Source organism: Salvelinus sp. IW2-2015, linkage group LG27, assembly GCF_002910315.2.
Source record: "Salvelinus sp. IW2-2015 linkage group LG27, ASM291031v2, whole genome shotgun sequence".
Taxonomy (NCBI): domain Eukaryota; kingdom Metazoa; phylum Chordata; class Actinopteri; order Salmoniformes; family Salmonidae; genus Salvelinus; species Salvelinus sp. IW2-2015.
The window spans coordinates 5475199-5498926 of record NC_036867.1 but is presented as its reverse complement, the minus strand read 5'-3'; the positions used below and the strand labels follow the sequence as shown (position 1 = coordinate 5498926).

General features: G+C 41.0%; 1 protein-coding gene across 1 annotated transcript in view; it reads right to left on the bottom strand.

Moving 5' to 3' along the window:
* Positions 1-18421, bottom strand: part of scn5lab (sodium channel, voltage gated, type V-like, alpha b) — a 195832-nt gene extending 177411 nt beyond the window's left edge. The window contains exon 1 of the mRNA XM_070435664.1: positions 17944-18421. The gene's annotated coding sequence lies outside the window, so the exon portion shown is untranslated. The remainder of the gene's footprint in view (positions 1-17943) is intronic.
* Between the last annotated feature and the right edge of the window lie 5307 nt (positions 18422-23728).

Here is a 23728-nt window from a genome sequence, read left to right as displayed (position 1 = left end):
TCTCTTCTTTCTGGTCTTATATATCTTATCTCTGGTTCTGTCTCCTGTCTCTGGTCTGTCTGTTCTGTTGTTGTTGTCCTGTCTGTCTGTCTGTTGTCGTCTGTTGATTGTTCTGTCTGTTGTCTGTGGTCTGTCTGTTCTGTTGTCTGTCTGTTGTCTGTCTTAGTTCTCCTCTCCTCTCTCTCAACATATCCTCCGTCTCGTCTCCTCCTCTCTCCTCTCTTCTTCTCCGCCCTGTTCTTCTTCTCTCTTTCTTCTTGTTCTCTCTCATTAGTATATTCCTTGTCCTCCGTCTTCCTCTTCTCTCATCTTGTCTTCTCTTGGTCTCTTCCTCTCCTCTCGCTATCGAACCCTCGTGTCCTCTATTCATCCTCAAGTTTTTCGTGTCTCTCTCCTTTCTTTTCTGTCTCTATCTTGTCTCAGTTGGTCTTCTCTCTTTTTTGTCTCTGGTCTTCAGTTCTCTCTTTATGGGTCATTCTATCTCTATCTCTATTCTAATTGGCTGTTGTCCTGTTCTCCCTGGGGGTTGTATGTATGTCTGTTGTCTTTGTCTGTCTCTGTTGTCCTGTTGTTGTTGTTCTGTCTGTCCTGGGTCTGTTGTCTGTCTGTCTGTTTGTTGTTGGTTTGTCTGTTGTGTGTCTGTCTGGTGTGTCTGTCTGTTGTCCTGTCTGTCTGTTGTCCTCTCTCCTCTCTCTCTCCTCCCTCTCACTCCTCTCTCCTCTCTCATGTCCTCGCTCTCTTGCTCTCAGCCGCTCCTCCGTCCCTCTCGCTTCTCTCCGTTCTATCTCTCTCTCTCTCTCTGTTCTCCTCTTCTCTCTCTGTTCATTCAATTTTCATTTCAAGGGGCTTTTCCATTGCTGGAAAGATGTGTTAACATTGCAAAGAAGTGAGGTGTAGATTTATCAAAGTGAATAAAAAACTAATTAACAGTATTTAAGCAACATCAGAAGTTTCAAAAAATTTAGACATTACAAGTAATATGTTTATATTTGTTATATATTAATAACAGATGTTGGTAACAACTAATGTAAACAAAAAGAACATGGTTTAAAGACACAAGTTAAATAAATAAGTAATTATGGGTTGTATGTTTGGTTGTTTTGTTTTCTCCTTCTGGTTGCCGCGGCCTTTTCTTTGTGGCAGGATCAAAATTTGGCTTGTTGTGTATTGGCACCTGTGTGAATTTCTGCTTCGGCAGTTGATTATGGGAGTTCATATCAAATGGATTTGTTTTCCAAATATTCTTTGTGGATCTGGGTGTAATTGAGGGAAATATGTTTCTAATATGGTCATAACATTGGGGCAGGAGGTTAGGAAGGCAGCTCAGTTTTCCACTCTATTTTGTGTGGGCAGTGTGCATCGCGTTTTCTTGAGAGCCATGTCTGCTAAGGGGCCTTTTTCAATAGCAAGGCTATGCTATCACTGAGATCTGGGTAATAGTCAAAGGCTTTTCTTAAGTTTGGGTTAAGTTAGTTTTAAGTTTTCTCTCTTTCTCTTTATCTCTCTCTCTCTTGTTCCTCTCTTCTTTCCGATGTCTCTCTCATTTCTCTCTCTCGTCTTCTTTCTTCTCTTCTCCCTCTCTTTCTCCGTCAGTATCTAGTATAAGTCTCTCATTCTCTCTGTCTCTCTTCTCTGTCTCTCCTTTCTCGCTGTCTCTATCTAAGTTCCTGTTCTCTCTCTCTTCTTTCTGTTCTATCTCTGTCTTAGTCTGCTCTCTGGTACTTTTCCTGTTTTTTCTTTTACTTGATTCTGTCTCAAGTCTCTCTCTCCTGTGCTCTCCTCTTCTCTCTCTTCTCTCTCTCTCTACTTCTCTAGTCTCTCTTCTCTCATCGATCTTCCTTTATATCTCCATCATTTCTCCTCTCTTTATCTCGCGTTTCTCTTATCTTCTCCTTTTTCTTATCCTCTCATCTCTTCTGGTCTCAGTCTCTTAACTCTCCTTCTCTGCTTCTCTTGGTCTCTCCTCGATCTCCTTGACTGTCTCTTCTATTCGTTCCTTTCCCGTCCTTCCACTCTTCCTCCTCTCTTCCTCTGGGGGTCTTCTCTGTCTCTCTTTCTGTCTTATTCTGTCTCAGCTCTCTGTCTCTCATCTCTCTCTCTCTGTCTCTCTCTCTCGCAAATCATCCAGGCAGCGACAGTGATTCATCTAACCAATCAGTTAGGAAACGCTGATGGAATCCATAATCTCCTTCCTGTCCACAGATGGCAGTTTACAGCAGTGTATATGTGTCCCTTGGCATGCCAGATATGGTCAGAAAATCACAATGGTGCTGGTCTTTTGTACTGCTTCAGACTTAGGCCTAGGATGCAGTTTCTAATACCTGGACTCAACCATCCCAAAAACAGCTTGAGGTTTGTTCCTCAAAACTGCCAATAAAGTGTACGATAAACAATTTTGAATGTACTTAAAACACCTGCAAAAAAATAAATAAACGAATCAGCTGCTGAGCCCTATTTAAGACAGCTGGTCACATATAGTGGTTTTATGAGGCCTTCCCCACATTGCAAAATAATTTACTGGCTCTGAGACTCTCAGACATACTGTACCTGTAGCTCAGTAATTTCACAGTGCTCCACTTTAAGACTCCACTGTACAGTACCAGTTCTTCTTCATTAGGCATCAATGTTCAAATTCATTTTAATTCATCTTGAAAATAGGTCAGAAAGGACGGGTTGTTATTTGCTATTGTGTGGGATCCMCACTCCACAGTCATTTAGATCTAATTCCACAGATATGGATACCGTGCGAGATATATGAATCATCGTTCAACGTTCCCTGTCTTTGCCAATTACTTGTGCAGCCTTGAACGTCAACTAGGCAGCAGAGTGATAGTGTAATGGGAAGAAACCCTGTCAACCTGTCTTCTGTAGTTCAGGATGAGTCTCCGCCACAGGAGGCTGCTGAAGGGAGGATGGCTCATAATAATGGCCGGAACGACACAAATGGAATGGCATCAAACACCTGGAAACCATGTGTTTGATCTATTTGTTACCATTCCACGAATTCTGCTCCATTCATTACCACGAGCCCGTTCTCCCCAATTAAGATGCCACCAACCTCCTGTGGTCTCCACTCACCATCACAGTACTTTCAGAGCCACGGGGGAAACAATGAGATCAAAGTTCAGACTTCAGTAGACAGATGGAGAGAGAGAAAACAGAAGTGTCAACCATAATAACACATCTATCACAGTAAATCAAAACAAGCAAATTAGCATACTGTACACAGCCCTGTCTCCTGTTAGTCCTGACTTCAGAAACACTCGCCTGATGAGTAACCATTCCTGAGACATATACACTTGCGTTATATATAGACGTAGGACACCCAGGTTCGAACACCCATCTGTCACATTAGTGTTTTATAAGGGATGACGAAATGCACTGTACTACAGGTAGGGATGTGAGAAGAGGAAGTGGGCACTGTTAATGTAGGTTAGCATAGCCAAGGTTCGAGTTACATTTTATTACCATCTTTGTTGTTGTTGGTTGATATGCCTTCTCATTACTTCATTACCAAAATAAGACCAAAGACATGACTACACACACACACGACGACTGTGAGGGACATTTCCAGTCACCTGCCGACACACACACACACACGTTCAAGCACACAAAGGGTGTATTTTTATAGAACAGTTAGTCATCTATTTATCAATGCTTATCTACCATAGAGAAGGTAACAGGAGGGAACACATTCCATCATATTCTGAGTTTACATGGAAAAGCTTACACGGGCGATAGCTAACTTGAAAGCATACCTTTCACTGCCTCCCATGTGGCAGCGCAATATAATCTGTAAGTGAAGCGGCACAGCATGCTCAGATTTTTCCCTCTTTGATATCCTTATTCCTTATCCTTATTCTCTTTATGTAACGTGATAATAAAGCACGCACTTCACTTTTGAGGCAATTCATAATCCACTTCATTAGAAATGATTCAATTGTGCATCTTAGTAATAATGTTTATTGGATTCCCCAGAGGCTAGAACCAGGCCTACAAAAGCCAATGTTGAATCAAACAAATCTCACTGCTAGTTAGTTCTGTTCATTTCCTTTGCACAACATCGTTACACATAGTCAAACACCACTACATACAGATCGAATACATATTTAGAGTTGGTAATAGCTGAAAAATACAGGAAATTCAAACCCCAACATTAAATTTGACATAATATGTGCATATCTGAGACAAAGCAACAGCGCAGAAAGCCTTGCCTATTCAACAGACTCTGTTTTGGCCCCGATCTGTTCCTTAAATGACATGATCTTCATCATCCTAATAGCCTTTACATTGATTCACTCTCTTTCCGTCTGTTTTGTGGATGCAGAATTGCCTCACGCTCTCGCGACCCACTTAGATTCATCTTGTTTGAGATCCTCTTCTCCCTGCACCTTGTCACATTTGTTTCCTGCTAAAAGAGCAGCGTCGCCTCTTTAATAGAACTCAGTGGCTTGGTAAAGCTCATGCAGAGCTAAGACTTTGTGTACTGTCATGAGGCTCGGTCTCACGCTGTTTTTCAGTTTTTCGGGGGTTGTTCAATCTACTCATTTGGTCTTCTGCATGACTTGACATTTGTCATTTGTTTAATTTGCATCTGTAGTATGAATAGATTTGCAACGTGTTAAAAATACTTCCTGGTAAAACATACACTTTCTTGCTACACTGAACACGCATGCATGCACGCGCACACCACACACCACACCCACACACACTCACGCGCACCACACACACACCACCCACACACCCTCACGCGCGTGCGCACACACACACACACACACACACAGACACACACAGACACACACAGACACACACACACACACACACACACACACACACACACACACAACACACACACACACACACACACAACACACTCACTCAATCTCACATACACACAGGATAATCATACATTGCTGTTGCACTTTTCTACAGAATGTAGGATTTCTAGTATTGACGCCTGTGCACCTCCACTGTCAGATATGGTAAAGAGCTTGACAAAAGAAGGTTGGAGCGCAGCACAGCAAGCTACTACAAGTGTGATACCCATATTGCCCCAGAGGCCCAAATAGGACAGGGTTCCTGACAGAATCAATGTGTGTGTAATTCATAATGCATCCAAACAGGCCTTCAATAATAGTTGTGTTGTCTCTGCTCCTGTACAATGGAGGTRATGCCACAATCTACGGAGCGTCACAGGGACGGACGGCCCAGGAGATATTTTAGGATCCCCCCCTATGTTCCTGCTTCATTTGACTCTGTTCAAAGTATGTGCTGTATGATTGACGGCTTACGCTGACAAAACATTCCTCCTTTGCTCTTCATAACCCTCAATTATCCTTCCGTTTCTGAAAAAGTCTCAAAATTAATGATTCTCAAAATAAACATAATTTTGTAAGATGAACTAAAAAAGATACTAAACTAAATTCTAAAATAAGTAACCTGTTTAATAGGAGCTATTCCAAGGGAAACTGCAAAAYGAGCACAACTGAACCACAACTAGTAATGGAGCTTGGAATATCTGATAGCACACTAGCAGTCCTGTTGGTAAACCAGTGATGTATAGACTGAAAGCAAAGGGTCCCCTCTGCTCCTCGTTGTAACTTGGTTTAAACATCAATATGGGTACTGAGAAATTATTTACTGAAGAGGGAACCGTTGAAACCTCAAGAATAGCCTTTTAATTCACTCCAACAAGATATTTGGCTCAAACTTGAGTGTCAGTGGTACATTAACATTTTCTTCTCTTTATTCTGTCGGCATTCTGTAAGGTAAACCACACATGGAATCACACAATAGACTTCATCTGTCGACACAAATGCATTCATTGCTGCATCTTATGTTGATGTTTCATTATCATTCATTTATAGCACATTATCACTGCCTTTGAGCATTATCAAAGCCACCAATCTCCAACTCATTCTTGTAAGGTCATACCACGCTTGAACCTTCTGACTGAATGCCGGTCTGTCTGCCGGTCTGTCTGCCGGTCTGTCTGCCGGTCTGTCTGCCAATCTCAAATGAAAAGGCAGGGGACTTTGATTGCTGTTACTGCTGGTGAGACTTGGCCATCTCCCAAAGACATTACATTCTCAACACCGGTTAGAACAGTGGTAGCACATCTCTTGCTGTCTGACACCCAGTGTTTATTTAGTCTTTTAAACTGGGTGGTTTGAGCCCAGAATGCTGATTGGCTGACAGCCATGGTATATCAGACCGTATACCACAGTTATGACAAAGCATTTATGTTTACTGCTCTAATTACGTTGGTAACCAGTTTATGATAGCAATAAGGCACCTCGGCGGTTTGTGGTATACTCCACATTGCGTTGTGCCTAAGAACACCCCWTAGACATGGTATATTGKCCATATACCACACCCCCTCATGTCTTATTGCTTAATTGGGCTCTTATGGGACTGAGTTCAACAAAAACTGTCATTGCTCAAATCCCAACTCCATTTGTATACACAGGCAAAAAGGTCTACTTATATCTTCCTTCGTCTCATGAGACCRTATTAGACACACATGGTCTCATGGGACGAAGTGAGATGCGAGTTTGTGCTATACCCTAAATACAGCATCGAAACACTGCTACGTATGTTTTCTTTTCTGGTAAAAAGGGGCCATACCACAAATTATTCAAATTTCTTTGTCCCTTGACGAAGACTTGTCTCTTAAAAAAGGACGTGAGAAGCTGCATGAACAATATACACCCAGATAGAGCAGTCTGCCACCGGCGGCCATTTTCCCAGGGGGAACCATTCAAATTCAAGATTACCACGTGGCCATTGGCTAATGGGTGCTCTTAGCCACTGAGATACCTCAGATCAAACGGACCCATAACTAAACTTAAGCTGCCGACAAATCCCTTGACAAGGGGGTCACCTCGGGCAAATGAGATGGGCATCAAGGTCATCCTTTAAACCATTCGTTGTGTCAACCACCTGAGGCTCCTCCAGAAGGCACATGTCAAAACACTGACACTCCATTTGGGCTTTAAATGGGTCTCTTCAAGAGATAATTTATTGKCCACCCAAAAGGGATGGGGTCATTACAGAAGAGCAACAAAGATAGAGGGGCTTGACAAATAAGGCAAGGTGTTGTTTACAATCATGTYCCAGGCGATTAGTGACAGGTCAACAATGCAATGGCCCCACCACAATACACCACATCCCAACCCAGTAAAAAATATAGATGTGATTTTTTTGAACCTTTATTTAGCTAGGCAAGTCAGTTAAGAACACATTCTTATTTTCAATGACGACCTAGGAACAGTGGGTTAACTGCCTTGTTCAGGGGCAGAACGACAGAATTTKACCTTGTCAACTTGGGGATTCAATCTTGCAACCTTCCGGTTACTAGTCGAATGCTCCAACCACTAGGCTACCTGCCGCTCCATTGTGTAGCATCAAGGCAAAAGTTGCAACAGAGGGGGGAAATGCTCAAATCCATTTAAAAGTAATGAAAATCTATTYATGCAAATGTGGTTCTTGATATGGTGCACTGTTAATTCTAGCAATGAGGGTTGTGACGAAAGATCTGCTGACAGCTTGTGTAACCTATATGACCCAGAGCAGCTGAAGTCAGTACATCATATGGTGATAGCAGCCAACAAAGGGCTCACAGTGTACCAAAAGGCAGTCAGACCTATAGTTTGGGGCATACATCTAGGCAGCTGTGAAATACTAAGACTTAGCGCAAAAAAAWATATATATATATTTAGGCATTTCACCAGAATATAAATAGGCATAACTAGAGGAAAGATTTATTTCTGTTAAAGGCCGAATGCAGCTGTTTTTTCTTATTCTCAATATCAAATCATTTCTGGGTAACAAGTAAGTACCTTACTGTGATTGGTTTCAATCAAAATGGTATAAAATAGAAATAGCTTCTCAGSAAGAGCAATTTCTCAAGCARAAATGTAGCAAGGACTGTCTGGGAGAGGTCTGAGTCGGGAGGGGAAACCTGAAMACAAGTTGTTATTGGCAGAGAGGTTTGGAACTCTCTTTATTATTGGTCTATTAACTAATTTACCACGTGGTGATGTCACCAGGCTGGCCAAAACTCCATCCCTCCAAAACAGGAAGACATTTCAGGCAGTCTTTTCAAACAGCTCTTAGRCATTATCATAATTTTCACAATTTCACAGTATCATTCCAACCTCGTACTGTTGGCATACAGTGCCTATAGAAAGTATACTTCCCCCTTGGATTTCTTGACATTTTATTGTGTATCAAAGTGGGATTACATTTTTTTGTCAACGATTTACACAAAATACTCTGTAATGTCAAAGTGGAAGAAAATCTTTACATTTTTTAAAAGATTAATGAAAAATAAAATACTAATATACTGTACCTTGATTAGATAAGTATTCACCCCCGTGAGTCAATACATGTTAGAAACATATTTGGCAAGTGATTACAGCTGTGAGTCGTCTTGGGTAAGTCTCATAAGAGCTTTGTACACCTGTATTGTGCATTATTTGACCATTATTCTTTTCAAAATTCTTCGAGCTACGTCAAGGTTATGGAGCGAGACAGCAATTTTTTATTCTTAGACCATAGATTTTCAAGCAGCGTTACAGCAGTCAAGTTAAGGCAGTCAAAACTGTAACTTGGCCACTCAGGAACATTCACTGTCTTGTTGGTAAGCAACTCCAGTGTAGATCTGTCTTTGTGTTGTAGGTTATTGTCCTGTTGAAAGGTGAATTCCTCTCCCAGTGTCTTGTGTAAAGCAGACTGAAGCAGGACTTMCTCTAAGATATTGCCTGTGCTTAGCTCCACCCTGTTTCTTTTCATCCTGAAAAACTCCCCAGTATTTGCCAATGTCAATCATACCCAAACCATGATGCAGCCACCACCATCCTTGAAAATAAGGAGACAGCCTCCCGTGTGGTGCAGTGGTTTAAGGCACCTCATGGCAGTGCTAGAGGCGTCACTACAGACCTGGGTTCAATCCCGGGCTGTATCACAACCGACCATGATCGGGAGTCCCATAGGGTAGAGCACAATTGGCCTAGCGTCGTCCGGGTTAGGGGAGGGTTTGGCCGGGGGGGCTTTACTTGGCTCATTGCGTTTAAGCAACTTCTTGTGGCTGGCCGAGCGCATGCAGGCTGACCTCGGTCATCAAGTGAACGGTGTTTCCTCCGACACATTGGTGCGGCTGGTTTCCAGGTTAAGTGTTAAGAATCGCGGTTTGGCAGGTTATGTTTCGTAGGATGCGTGACTTGACCTTTGCCGCCCRAGCCAGGTCAGTTCAGAAGGACAACTGCAWMATTGATGTGTCTGGGTGGTTTACCACATAATCCATAGCATAATTATTAACATGACCATGTTATTGTTACCCATCTACCAATCACTTCCCTTCTTTATGGAGCTTTCGAAAAGCTCCTTGGTATTTGTAGTTGAATCTGTGCTTTAAATTCAATATATGACTAAGGGACCTTACAGATGTTATATGTATGGGGGGGCAGAGGAAGGGGTAGTTTTTCAAAATTCAAGTCAACCCCTTTTATTTCATATAACTTATATAACTTATAACTTATATGATTTGTTAATTTTACTTATGAACTAATTTAGCCTTGCCCAACAAAGGGGTGAATACTTATTCAACAACTATACTTTAGTTATTTAATATCTATTCATTTGTAAAAATATATACAATTTTCTTTTCAGTTTGACATTATGGAGTATTTTGTGTAGATCAATGACAAAAAAGTACAATTAAATCTGTTTAAATCCCACTTTGTAACACAACAAAATGTGAAAAAAAGTGAAATGGGGTGTAAACTTTTTCTAGACACATATATAAAACACAGGAAATCTTGTTTTTGAAAGCACTGGGCCTTTAAAATTAAATASAGAGGGACAACAAGGAAAACCAAGCATTGTCTGATAAATCACAGTAAAAATGTCTGTATTATTCACACATTCACTCRCACTTCACGCCATTGGTGGCTACGAATATAACATAAAGACAACATTTTTTGTTAAACTGTGGAGAGAGAAATGTTGTTTCCAAGTCATTTCAACTCCAAAAATCTATGTGATACCTTTGAATCAACGTGGAAAACTGATTGGATTTGCAAAAAGTCATTAAGGTAAGGGCATCTCGTATTTTTTTCACCTAACTTTTAACATAAATACAATGACATGGTGAAATGTTTTGTTGATTCACGCTGAATTCACGTTAGTTGACAACTCAACCAAATGTAAATCATAACTTGACGTTGAACTGACGTCTGTGCCCAGTTGGATGGCTTGCTTTGCTTTAGCGAAACAGCCACTGGTCAAGTCAAAATCATGAGGATTATGTTTCTACCATTGAAAACCACAGCAAACACATAAATGTGGGATAGACTGTTTCACAACAACCAGGCCTGGTCTGTCGTCCATGTAACCTATCCAGAAGCCTTACAATATTACCCATAAATCAGTTCATCTGAGCTTGACATGTGAGTGGATTGATACTGACACAAGTCTTGAAATGTAGGCCTTATACAAAAAAAGTAAGTATTTCATTATATGCTATATCAAGATCGCTTTATAATTGTAATAACACTATTTAGCAAAAAGGGTAGGGGATATCTCGAGGTATCAAGTTAGGTAAAAGACCCTTGAGCGGGTTATATTATATAAATGTTCAGAGATTCTGTGAAGAGGAGATGTGATGTAGGCATTCACATTATATGTGACTGATTGGACTCCCTTGCGTCACCAGAGCAATAAAGTATTAGCCTATCATTCATAGCATGGCACAGTGATGCCTTTGGAAAAACACTTGGATAAATCCTACCCACAGGCTATAGCCCTTATGTAGGCTATAGACAAACCATAGGCTAAAATGATAAGTGATATTCAGTTAAACTTGTTCAATAGCAATGAAATGAGAGTACGAGACTGCATTTGTCCTCATTTCGATAAGAGACAAGCTTTGAGAGAATATTCCAGATGCGCCTATTGCTGATAATAACACTTCAACAGAGCAAAGCTTTTGATTAGATTCATAAGTATGAATTCATAACTATCTCTCTCTATATACAGTGCCTTCAGAAAGTATTCATACCCCTTGACTTATTCCACATGTTGTGTTACAGCCTGAATTCAAAAGGGATTAAACTGATATTTTTTCACCCATCTACACACAATACCCCATAATGACAAAGTGAAAACATGTTTTTAGAAATGTTTGCAAATGTATTGAAAATGAAATACAGAAATATCTCATTTACATAAGTATTCTAAAGTCTAAACATTGTAGAAGCACCTTTCTGGGTAAGTCGATAAGAGCTTTCCACACCTGGATTGTGCAACATTTGCCCATTATTCTTTTCATAATTCATCAAGCTGTGTCAAATTGGTTGTTGATCATTGGTAGACAGAGGGACAGCATTTTCAGGTCTTGCCATAGATTCCAAGTAGATTTAAGTCAAAACTGTAACTCGGCCTCTCAGAAACATCCACTGTCTTCTTGGTAAGCAATTACAGTGTAGATTTGGATTTTTGTTTTAGGTTATTGTCCTTCTGAAAGGTGAATTMATCTCCCAGTGCCTAGTGGAAAGCAGACTGAACCAGGTTTTCCTCTATGATTTTGCCCGTGGTTAGCTCCATTCCTTTTCTTTTTTATCCTGAAAAACTCCCCAGTCCTTAACAAGTACAAGCACACCCATAACATGATGCAGCCACCACTATGCTTGAAAATATGTACAGTGGTACTCAGTAATTGTGTTGTATTGGATTTGCCCCAAACATAACACTCTGTACCTAGGACAAAAAGTGAATTGCTTTGCCACGTTTTTGCAGTAATACTTTAKKGCCTTTTTGCAAACGGGATGCATGTTTTGGAATAGTTTTATTCTTTACAGTCTTTCTTCTTTTCATTCTGTCTATTAGGTTAGTATTGTGGAGTAACTACAATGTTGTTGATCCATCCTCAGTTTTCTGCTATCACAGTCATTAAACTATGTAACTGTTTTAAAGTCACTATTGGCCTCATGGTAAAATCCCTGAGTGGTTTCCTTCCTCTCCGGCAACTGAGTTAGAAAGGATGTCTGTATCTTTGTAGTGACTGGGTGTATTGATACACCATCCAAAATGTAATGAATAACTTCACTATGCTCATAGGGATATTCAATGTCTGCTTTTAATTTTTTTACCCATCTACCAGTAGGTGCCCATTGGAAAACTTCCCTRGTCTTTGTGGTTGAATCTGTGCTTGAAATTCACCGCTCAACTAAGGAACCATACAGACAATTGTATGTGTGGGGTACAGAGATGAGGTAGTCATTMAAAAATCATGTTAAACTCTATTATTGTACTTAGTCCATGCAACTTATTATCTGACTTGTTAAGCACATTTTTACTCCTGAACATATTCAGGCTTGCCGTAACAAAGGAGTTGAATACTTATTGACACAAGACATTTCTGCTATMATTTTCTATTAATTTGTAAATATGTCTAAAATCATCATTCTACGTTGACATTATGGGGTATTGCGAATTSGCCAGTGACACAAAATCTCAATGTAATCCATTTTAAAWGCAGGCTGTAACATAACAAAATGTAGAACAATTCATGGGATGTGAAAACTTTCTGAAGGCACAGTCAAATGAGGCAGTGTGAGTTGTGGATCTCTTGATAACGACTTTGATGATGTTTCGACAGTGTTATGTAAATTCAATGACTGTTATTCATGTGCAGCCACATAGCATGCATACATGAGCCAGGCATGTTATATTACCAACAAACCCCCCTCATAGCCCAGTCAGAGGCTTCACTTCTGGCTACCTGACTTAGGGGCAACATGGTGTGTGTTTGAAGGAATACAAGCAAAAGCTACAGCCATAACATCCATCTAGACATAGCACATCCAAACTTGTTGCACTTTTCTGTTTTTAATTCCAAATGTCTTAGATAATCTGGGCGGTATCATTGTGTACTATTATCATCAAATAAAGATGAAATATAATTGGGATAATAATATTTACAAGTCTAATATATATATTGGATGTTGATATATACTGTAGCCCTATATATATATAATATATATATAATATTCAGTGGGGAGAACAAGTATTTGATACACTGCCGATTTTGCAGGTTTTCCTACTTACAAAGCATGTAGAGGTCTGTCATTTTTATCATAGGTACACTTCAACTGTGAGAGGCGGAATCTAAAACAAAAATCCAGAAAATCACATTGTATGATTTTTAAGTAATTAATTTGCATTTTATTGCATGACATAAGTATTTGATCACCTACCAACCAGTAAGAATTCCGGCTCTCACAGACCTGTTAGTTTTACTTTAAGAAGCCCTCCTGTTCTCCACTCATTACCTGTATTAACTGCCCCTGTTTGAACTCATTACCTGTATAAAAGACACCTGTCCACACACTCAATCAAACAGACTCCAACCTCTCCACAATGGTCAAGACCAGAAAGCTGTGTAAGGACATCAGGGATAAAATTGTAGACCTGCACAAGGCTGGGATGGGCTACAGGACAATAGGCAAGCAGCTTGGTGAGAAGGCAACAACTTTTGGCGCAATTATTAGAAAAATGGAAGAAGTTCAAGATGACGGTCAATCACCTCGGTCTGGGGCTCCATGCAAGATCTCACCTCGTGGGGCATCAATGATCATGAGGAAGGTGAGGGATCAGCCCAGAACTACACGACAGGACCTGGTCAATGACCTGAAGAGAGCTGGGACCACAGTCTCAAAGAAAACCATTAGTAACACATTACGCCGTCATGGATTAAAATACTGCAGCGCACGCAAGGTCCCCCTGCTCAAGCCAGCGAATGTCCAGGCCCGTCTGAAGTTTGCCAATGACCATCTGGATGATCCAGAGGAGGAATGGGAGAAGGTCATGTGGTCTGATGAGACAAAAAATAGAGCTTTTTGGTCTAAACTCCACTTGCCGTGTTTGGAGGAAGAAGAAGGATGAGTACAGCCCCAAGAACACCATCCCAATCGTGAAGCATGGAGGTGGAAACATCATTCTTTGGGGATGCTTTTCTGCAAAGGGGACAGGACGACTGCACCGTATTGAGGGGAGGATGGATGGGGCCATGTATCGCGAGATCTTGGCCAACAACCTCCTTCCCTCAGTAAGAGCATTGAATATGGGTCGTGTGGGTCTTCCAGCATGACAACAACCCGCAACACACAGCCAGGGCAACTAAGGAGTGGCTCCGTAAGAAGCATCTCAAGGTCCCGGAATGGCCTAGCCAGTCTCCAGACCTGAACCCAATAGAAAATCTTTGGAGGGAGCTGAAAGTCCGTATTGCCCAGCGACAGCCCCGAAACCTGAAGGATCTGGAGAAGGTCTGTATGGAGGAGTGGGCCAAAATCCCTGCTGCAGTGTGTGCAAACCTGGTCAAGAACTACAGGAAACGTATGATCTCTGTAATTGCAAACAAAGGTTTCTGTACTAAATATTAAGTTCTGCTTTTCTGATGTATCAAATACTTATGTCATGCAATAAAATGCTAATTAATTACTTAAAAATCATACAATGTGATTTTCTGGATTTTTTGTTTTAGATTCCGTCTCTCACAGTTGAAGTGTACCTATGATAAAAATGACAGACATCTACATGCTTTGTAAGTAGGAAAACCTGCAAAATCGGCAGTGTATCAAATACTTGTTCTCCCCACTGTATATATATATATATGTACTGTAACGGTCGTCATAGTCGTTCTCCTCCTCAGACGAGGAGGAGCATGGATCGGACCAACACGCAGAGTGGTTAGTGTTCATTATTTAATGAAAGTCAACAAAACACTTCAAAATACAAAACAACCAACAAACGTGACAAAACCGAAACAGTCCTGTGTGGCACAAACACGGACACAGGAACAAACACCCACGTGAACCCCGGCTGCCTAAGTATGATTCTCAATCAGGGACAACGATTGACAGCTGCCTCTGATTGAGAATCATACCAGGCCGAACGCACAAAACCCCAACATAGAAAACAACACATAGACAACCCACCCAACTCACGCCCTGACCATACTAAATAAATACAAAACAAGAGAAAACAGGTCAGGAACGTGACATGTACTGTATATATATATACACACACATTTTTATACAGTACCAGTCAAAAGTTTGGAAACACCGACTCATTCAATGGTTTTTCTTTATTTTTTAAACTATTTTCTACATTGTAGAATAATAGTGAAGACATCAAAACTATGAAAWAACACATATGAAATCATGTAGTAACCAAAAAAGTGTTAAACAAAGTAGTCACCCTTTGCCTTGATAACAGGTTTGCACACTCGTGGCATTCTCTCAACCAGCTTCATGAGGAATGCTTTTCCAACAGTCTTGAAGGAGTTYCCACATATGCTGAGCACTTGTTGGTTGCTTTTCCTTCACTCTGTGGTCTAACTCATCCCAAACCATCTCAATTGGGTTGAGGTTAGGTGATTGTGGAGGTCAGGTCATCTAATGCAGCACTCCATCACTCTCCTTGGTCAAATATCCCTAACAAAGCCTGGAGGTGTGTTTGGGGTCATTGTCCTTTTCAAAAACAAATGATAGTGGGACTAAGCACAAAACAGATGGGAAGAGGTATCGTTGCCGAATGCTGTGGTAGACATGCTGGTTAAGTGTGCCTTGAGTTCTAAATAAATCCCTGACAGTGTCACCAGCAAAGCACCCCCACACCATCACACCTCCTTCTCCATGCTTCACKGTGGGAACCACACATGCGGAGATCATCCGTTCACCTACTCTGCATCTCACAAAGACATGGCGGTTGGAACCAAAAATCTCAAAATTTGGACTCATCAGACCAAAGGACAGATTTCTACCGATCTAATGTCCATTGCTCGTGTTTCTTGGCCCAAGCAAGTCTCTTCTTCTTATCGGTGTCCTTTAGTAGTGGTTTCTTTGCAATAACTTGAAGGCCTGATGAAGGCCTGATTCACGCAGTTTCCTCTGAACAGCTGATGTTGAGATGTGTCTGTTACTTGAACTCTGTGAAGYATTTATTTGGGATGCCATCTGAGGTGCAGTTAACTCTAATGAATTGATCATCTGCAGCAGAGGTAACTCTGGGTCTACCATTCCTGTGGCGGTCCTCATGAGAGTTAAAAGTTCTTGAAATGTTCCATGTTGACTGACCTTCACGTCTTAAAGTAATGATGGACTGTTGTTTGTTTSTCTTTGCTTATTTGAGCTGTTCTTGCCGTRATATGGAYTTGGTCTTTAACCAAATAGGGCTATCTTCTGTATGCCACCCCTACCTTGTCACAACACAACTGATTGACTCAAATGCATTAAGAAGGAAAGAAATTCCACAAATTAACTTTTAACAAGGCACACATATTAATTGAAATGCATTCCATGAAATGCATACCTCATGAAACTGGTTGAGAGAATGCCAGGATTGTGCAAATCTGTCATCAAGGCAAAGGATGGCAACTTTGAAGAATCTCAAATCTMAAATATATTTTGATTTGTTTAACACTTTTTTGGTTAGTACATGATAGTACATGAAAAACCCTTGAATTAGTAGGTGTGTCCAAACTTTTGACTGGTACTGTATATATATATATATGTAAACATTGATGAGTTCTTGTTTTTCCTCTCTTTTTATCTTCATTAAACTCTATATTATTTTGCTGCTGTTGGAGCAAATGCTTTTTGAAAGTGAGGTAGAAAAAAACGATATTCCTCCCAGTTCTGTTAGGCCTATATACACGTATATACACTTTAAAGGGCTTTAACGTAGTCCGAAATTAGACTTTAACTGAATCACCAGTTTATTGTTTTGACTTTCAGGACCTTGGACAAGAGCTCAGCGGTCCGTATTGCTGRTCAAAACCACCGCGCGCTCTGAGCCCTGACAGCTTCCGCGTCTGCTTAGCCAACTACATCTCGAAAGGTCAGTTATTCAGGAGAATAGCACGCTAGTACACTGAACAAACATCTCAGCGCCCGTGGCTTTTGAACTGCGACGGTAGGCCTACTCTCAGATGTACCCTGGCTATTGCATGCGAGGCATAGCCTGCGGACACCTGTTGTCCCTGGGTTAAAGTAGTCTTGCGCAGTGTATCTAATGCTAAACTCATTTGATGTTTGCTAATAAAAAAATACTGTAGCCTATATAGTTTGGAATCCCTCTTTGGATTACATATAGAAAGGACACAGGGGTTAAGCGCTGGCCTACATTGAAAACACTGAGAAGGGGCAATGTGTAACACAAACCTAACTAACACAAATCTTAAATAATATTTTGGGCAAATGTGAAAAGAACAACCACGATACCGCTAGGAAGACTTGCTCCTAATGTTTCACTCCCGCGCCCTAATCATTTCAACCCAAGTAATCAACCAAAGAGTTGTTCTAAACATGATTACCGAGTGGGGGAACTAATCCCCCGTGCGCGCSCCACCGTGATTTCCAAACAACATATGCAACGCATTAAGGTAAGGTTCGCACAATTTCGAAGAACCTTTCCCAAATTACCAATGTTTCAACGAACAACTATGAATAGTAGCCAACYCTATAATCTTCTAACTGTAATTGAAAGCACAAGTTTTGTTTCACAACTTCGTATGCCAAGTCAACTGCGTAATACAGGACATATGACATATGACTTATAGTCTTAGGCTATAATGAAAACCAAAAATATATAAGCCTAAATATAATACCATGAATTTAATCCCATATTATGTATTAATTAGCCTATTTGAAATATAAAATAGCCTATTGGCCCCTCCAAAAGGTTCAAACTAGGCTATGAGTCAACTACAATCAATAGCCGCATGTTAACGATAGCCTATACACTTTAGCTGAATTGTACAGTTTAAATGGGCTGTGTTTGATTAAAGAAAAATTGTAGGGCCAGTAGGCATCTAATGACATATTTTGTTGAGGTTAGGAACCGGCACTAGACAAAGGTAGATGAAAATAGGCTACTTACATGTGAAACTCCTTTATTTACAGCATTGCTTCCCCCAGTCTACTTCAATACATTTAAGAATTTCCATCCACTGGTAGATACCCGAAGTAAGGCCTTGTCAAACAGTCTTTAGACAATTCCAGACCATCCGAAACACCTTATTTGAAAAGCATTATAATTAAAGTATTAATGCAAGGTGCATCCCATGTTGGATGAAAAAAAACGCGCGGACTCAATTCTACCAGTTGTTAACCCAACTCCTTATTAGGCACATTTTTTACGGTTCTGATTTGACCAATTAATATTTTATAGCACTTTCCAATAAATTGACTCCAAATAAATGATTTAATGTGCTCCGTCCAGAAACAGTCGTTGTCCACACAGCTGTTGATTTAGTCCAAGTAGGCTGTAACAACTTCATACGCGCGCCGGTGAGAGATTGAACGTTTTGAACATCTTCTGTAACCCCTCTCCGAAAAACCAGTCCGAACCATTTTGATTGCCCTTGAGCCGCGAAGTGAGGAACTAAGATTTCCCAAGGTAACGCCTACTCAGATTCGTCTGTACTTTTCGGACAGCACATCACATCACCGGCTGTGCATCCCACGAGGGCATAATAAAATGATAGTCGAGCATGAAATAATATGCTATTGCTACTACRTTTAAACAATGTATAGACGGAATGAGGATGAGCAAAGGTGTCTGGATAGTGAGACAGTATTATTAAAAACTCCTCGTTTGACGAGTCTGTAATCTTGCTGTCTTTAGATGTGTCACACATTGTCACACGTTATGTGCTACAGAACATTATTCCTTCAGATAGGCCTAGGTTAGTCAATTATGCTTTTAAATAGCCTACAGTTGAAATGTAGGCCTAGCCCTATGGGATAAAGGATTAGGACATTTGATTGATCTTKAATATTATTATTAACTCAACTATCAGTGAATGCATGCCTCATCCTGATGGAGACTGTATAGTGATTTATGGAGTCGATTTTCCCCATTTAATTAGCAACCTACCACATAACTAGCCTATTTATGTAACCACCTGCTCTTCAGAAAGTGAACATTAGGATGTTATTTTGAAAAGCTAGACTCAATAGGATCATGAGTCTAATGGGGATTATGATGTTTTCATGACAACAAAATGCTTTGTTTTTAATTCTGGGTTGATTTAGAAGTAGGTCTATAACTTAGTTTAAATGGTTAGGACAATATGAGTCAGTAATACAATGTTTTATTGAGTTCACCCACCAATCCAGTAGCCTATAATGTGTGTTGATGCCTTGCATTGTCTCAACTGATGTATTCCAAACCTGGGTTCATTGCCCCCTCTGCTGGCAAACGGTAAGAACAACCGTTTGTGTATTGCACCGACTAGGATACATTACAGAAGGCCTACTACTAAGACTACTTGTCTTACTGCTTTGATGTTTGCAGAGAACGACAGGGTGTTGGCCAGGGTCACGCCAAGGTTTTTTGCACTCTGGGAGGGGGACACTGTGGAGTTGTTGACTGTGATGGAGAGGTCTTTGAGCGGGCACACCTTCCCCGGGAGAAAGACCAGCGCCATCTTGTCGAGGTTGAGCTTGAGGTGGTGGACAGACATTTCAAAGAATGTTGTGTGCTAGCTTAAAATACCAAGCAAATAAACAGCGCTGTGGATGGTTTCATTACAGAGTACAAAATGCACAATCATTTTGTAGGAAACAGGTGCATTCTCCAGAGTTACATCTGCAACCTTTTAGAACACACAGACAATGAATTGAAAAGGACCAATACRTTTAAATTCCAGTTCACTTAGAGTAATAGAGGCACCTCTATAGTCTCAAAAACCCAGAACTTGGAGCCATTGGTACATTGTGGGAAGCAATCCATCTGACTAGAGAGACTAGCACCTCTACACTATAACACTAAATTCATGCTTTATTGTGATAGAAGCAGGGGCGGACTTGAAGAGTGACACAGTCATCTTGGTATGACCAAAAACGTTTTTGAGCTGAATTCCTGGTAATTATACAGTGGCATGTTCCCAGAATGATTTTACTCTAAACCCACGGGTCAGTGCTGGTCAAGCTGATCYGAGCAGCATGGTCTAGCTGGTTAGGTCAAGCTGATACAAGGGAGGCTAAACATTAATATCTGTCACTAGCAGTATAACCTGCTGAAAAAAAMMGCATAGACCGGCCTAAATTTCAAGCTGGCCCATTCTGGTCTATACTGGTCAGTGCTGGTCAAGCTGATCCGAGCAGCATGGTCTAGCTGGTTAGGCCAGCCAACCAGCTGGTCAAGCTGGGGATGCTAGTGACCAGTTTATGCTGGAATGCTGGTGACGCTGGTATGCTGATGACCAAGCTGGTCCATGCCGGTCTATGCTGGTCCAGCATGGTAGCTGGTCAAGGTAGTCTGGCAAAACCACGCCCATYATTATCATATTTCCCAGCATGCTCTATTGCAGTTAGATTTTTGGGGAATTGTTTGTTTCAATATCGTTTTTGTTTGTTGTATTTTTGTATGTGTCAGGGTTTTCGCTGCTGGTCATTCGAGTCAAGTGCAGGAGTGCAGAGAATAGGTGATCAGGCGACTTTATTAGCCAAGAGCAACAMACAGACGGGCRCAAACAGCTACAACTCAAGCCAACCGGCAAAAGTGACAAGTGCAAAATACCTTCAATAATATAACAATAAGGTTCACCAATAATTCCCCAAATAGGGTATAGGCAATGCCCAGGGTGAAAAACCAGACTGGCACGATACAACAAACACAAAACAAAACAATTCCACACAAAGACATGGGGGGAACAGAGGAATATATATATGCAGTGTGATTAGGGAATGTAAACCAGGTGTGCGCGGAACAAGACAAAACAAATGGAACAATGAAAAATGGAGCGGCGATGGCTAGAAGGCCAGTGACGTCGACCGCCGAACGMCACCCGAACAAGGAGGGGAGCCGACTTCGGCGGAAGTCGTGACAGTATGTACATTGCTTGATTAATTAATCTTATGCTACACAAAGATAAATAAGATACATTTTTCTAAACTAATTCAATCTGGTAGTTGGATTTATTGTACCCATTACTGAAGTGGTTGTTCCAGTTTAGATGTTTTAGGTAATCTCATGTACTTATCTTTCTAACCCTGGCAGTCATTCTGAATGCATATTGTGGGTGACTAAAATTTTAAAAAATGGGATATCCCTACTCTTTCTGGATTCTGATAGGAATTAAACATCACTTTGCTAGCCAGCATAATGTGACTTGCATGYCTAAGGGGAAAACTAGGCMCTCAAAGTACTTTGATGCTGGTTTAGTTGGTGACCACTATACCAGCAGATGCTTGTCACAATGTCCAAAACAGATGCTGGTCACCAGCAAAAACACAGCGAAGGTTGGTCATCAGCAAAAACAYAGCAAAGGCTGGTGACCTATGCTGGCCTAGACTGTTTTTTTGTCAGCAGGTCCAAATATGTCAGACAGGTGGATAAATAACAAAACAAGGCACCCTTGACCAATTGTCAGGTCAAGGGGTTGAATGTAAGTTCATTTATGGTCACTAAATTCCCAGTACCCTTTGAGATCTTACAGGGACTGGATAAATAGTCCTAGACAGAAATTAATAGACAGATATCTGTGATAAAATTCAGACAGGACACAGACAAATGTARGCCTTTTGTTGAGATTGCAAACCAGGCATGATTCCAGGATAGTTTCATGATTCCTTGTTAATCTCTGTGTTTTGATTGTTGTGTGGTGAGGTGCCCATCTGTCACCACTCAGCTCTGCATCAGATTACTAAAATGAAGGTGCTACAAAATAATAAATAAAAAAMGTTAGGTAACTTACAATAACACTGTAATTACATTGCTTTTCACCACGCATGTATTACGTGATAATATATGTACACTGAACAAAAATATAAACACAACATGCAACAATTTAAAAGATTTTACTGAGTTGCAGTTCATATAAGGCAATCAGTCAATTGAAATAAACTCATTAGGGTCTAATCTATGGATATCACATGACTGGGAATACAGATATGCCTCCTGTTGGTCACAGACACATAATAAAAAGTATGGCCGTGGATCAGAAAACCAGTCAGTATTTTGTGTGACCACCATTTGTCTCATACAGTGCAACACATCTCCTTTGCATAGAGTTGATCAGGCTGTTGATTGTGGCCTGTGGAATGATGTCCCACTCCTCTTCAATGGCTCTGTGAAATTGCTGGATTTTGGCAAGAACCGGATCACGCTGTCGTACACGTCGATCCAGAGCATCGCAAATATGCTCAATGGGTGACATGTCTGGTGAGTATGCAGGGACATTTGCAGCTTCCAGGAATTGTGTACAGATCATTGCGACATGGGGCCGTGCAGTATCATGCTGAAACATGAGGTGATAGCAGCGGATGAATGGGCGGCAGGTAGCCTAGTGGTTAGAGCGTTGGGCCAGATTGAATSGCYGAGCTGACAAGGTAAAAATCTGTCATTCTGCCCCTGAAAAAGGCAGTTAACCCACTGTTCCTAGGCCGTCATTGTAAATAAGCATTTGTTATTAACTGACTTGCCTGGTTAAATAAAACTTCTTTTTTTTAAATGAATGGCATGACATTGAGTCTCAGGATCTCATTACGGAATCTCTGTGCACTCAAATTGACATTGATAAAATACAATTGTGTTTGTTGTCTGTAGCTTATGCCTACCCATACCATAACCCCACCACCACCATGTTGACATCAGCAAACTGCCCGCCCACACGACGTCATACACACTGTCTGCCCGGTACAGTTGAAACTGKGATTAATCCTTGAAGAGCACACTTCTCCAGAGTGTCAGTGGCCATCGAAAGTGAGCATTTGCCCACTGAAGCAGGTTACGACGCCGAACTGCAGTCWGGTCAAGACCCTGGTGAGGAGGAGGTGCACGCAAATGAGCTTCCCTGAGATGGTTTCTGACAGTTTGTGCATAAATTAATCGGTTGTGCAAACCCACAGTTTCATCACCTGTCCGGGTGGCTGGTCTTAGACAATCCAGCAGGTGAAGAAGCAGGATGTGGAGATCCTGGGCTGGCGTGGTTACACGTGGTCTGCGGTTGTAAGGCCGTCTGCGGTTRCAAGGCCRATTGGACGTACTGMCAAATTCTCTAAAACGATCTTGGAGGTGGCTTATGGTAGAGAAATTAATTTATATTGCAACAGCTCTGGAGGACATTCCTGCAGTTAGCATGTCAATTGCACGCTCCCACAAAACTTGAGACATCTGTGGCATTGTGTTGTGAGACAAAACTGCACATTTTAGAGGGACCTTTTATTGTTCACAGCACAAGGTGCACCTGTGTAATGACCATGCTGTTTAATCAGCTTCTTGATATGCCACACCTATCAGGTGGATGAATTATTTTGGCAAAGGAGAAGTGCTCACTAACAAGTATGTAAACAAATGTGAGAGAAATAAGCTTGYTGTGCTTTTTATAACATTTCTGTGATCTTTTATGTCAGCTCATGAAACATGGTACCAACACTTTACATGTTGCCGATTGTTTACTTGTCCCGTCAATAAATCTATCAGATTTATGCAGCAACAGTGCTCCTTTTTCTTTATTCTCTCGGATAGTCACCAGTTSAAGTATCCTGGGGTAAGGAATATTTTTTGGAMATTACATGTTGCGTTTATATTTTTGTTTAGTGTAAATATATTCTTTCTGTGCAATACATGTATTAAGGCGCTTATCAATTTTGTAGGCGGAGCCTCGAAGATTGGGCCCTCACTTTCCGGAAGTATACTCCTTTGCGCCTTATGGAAG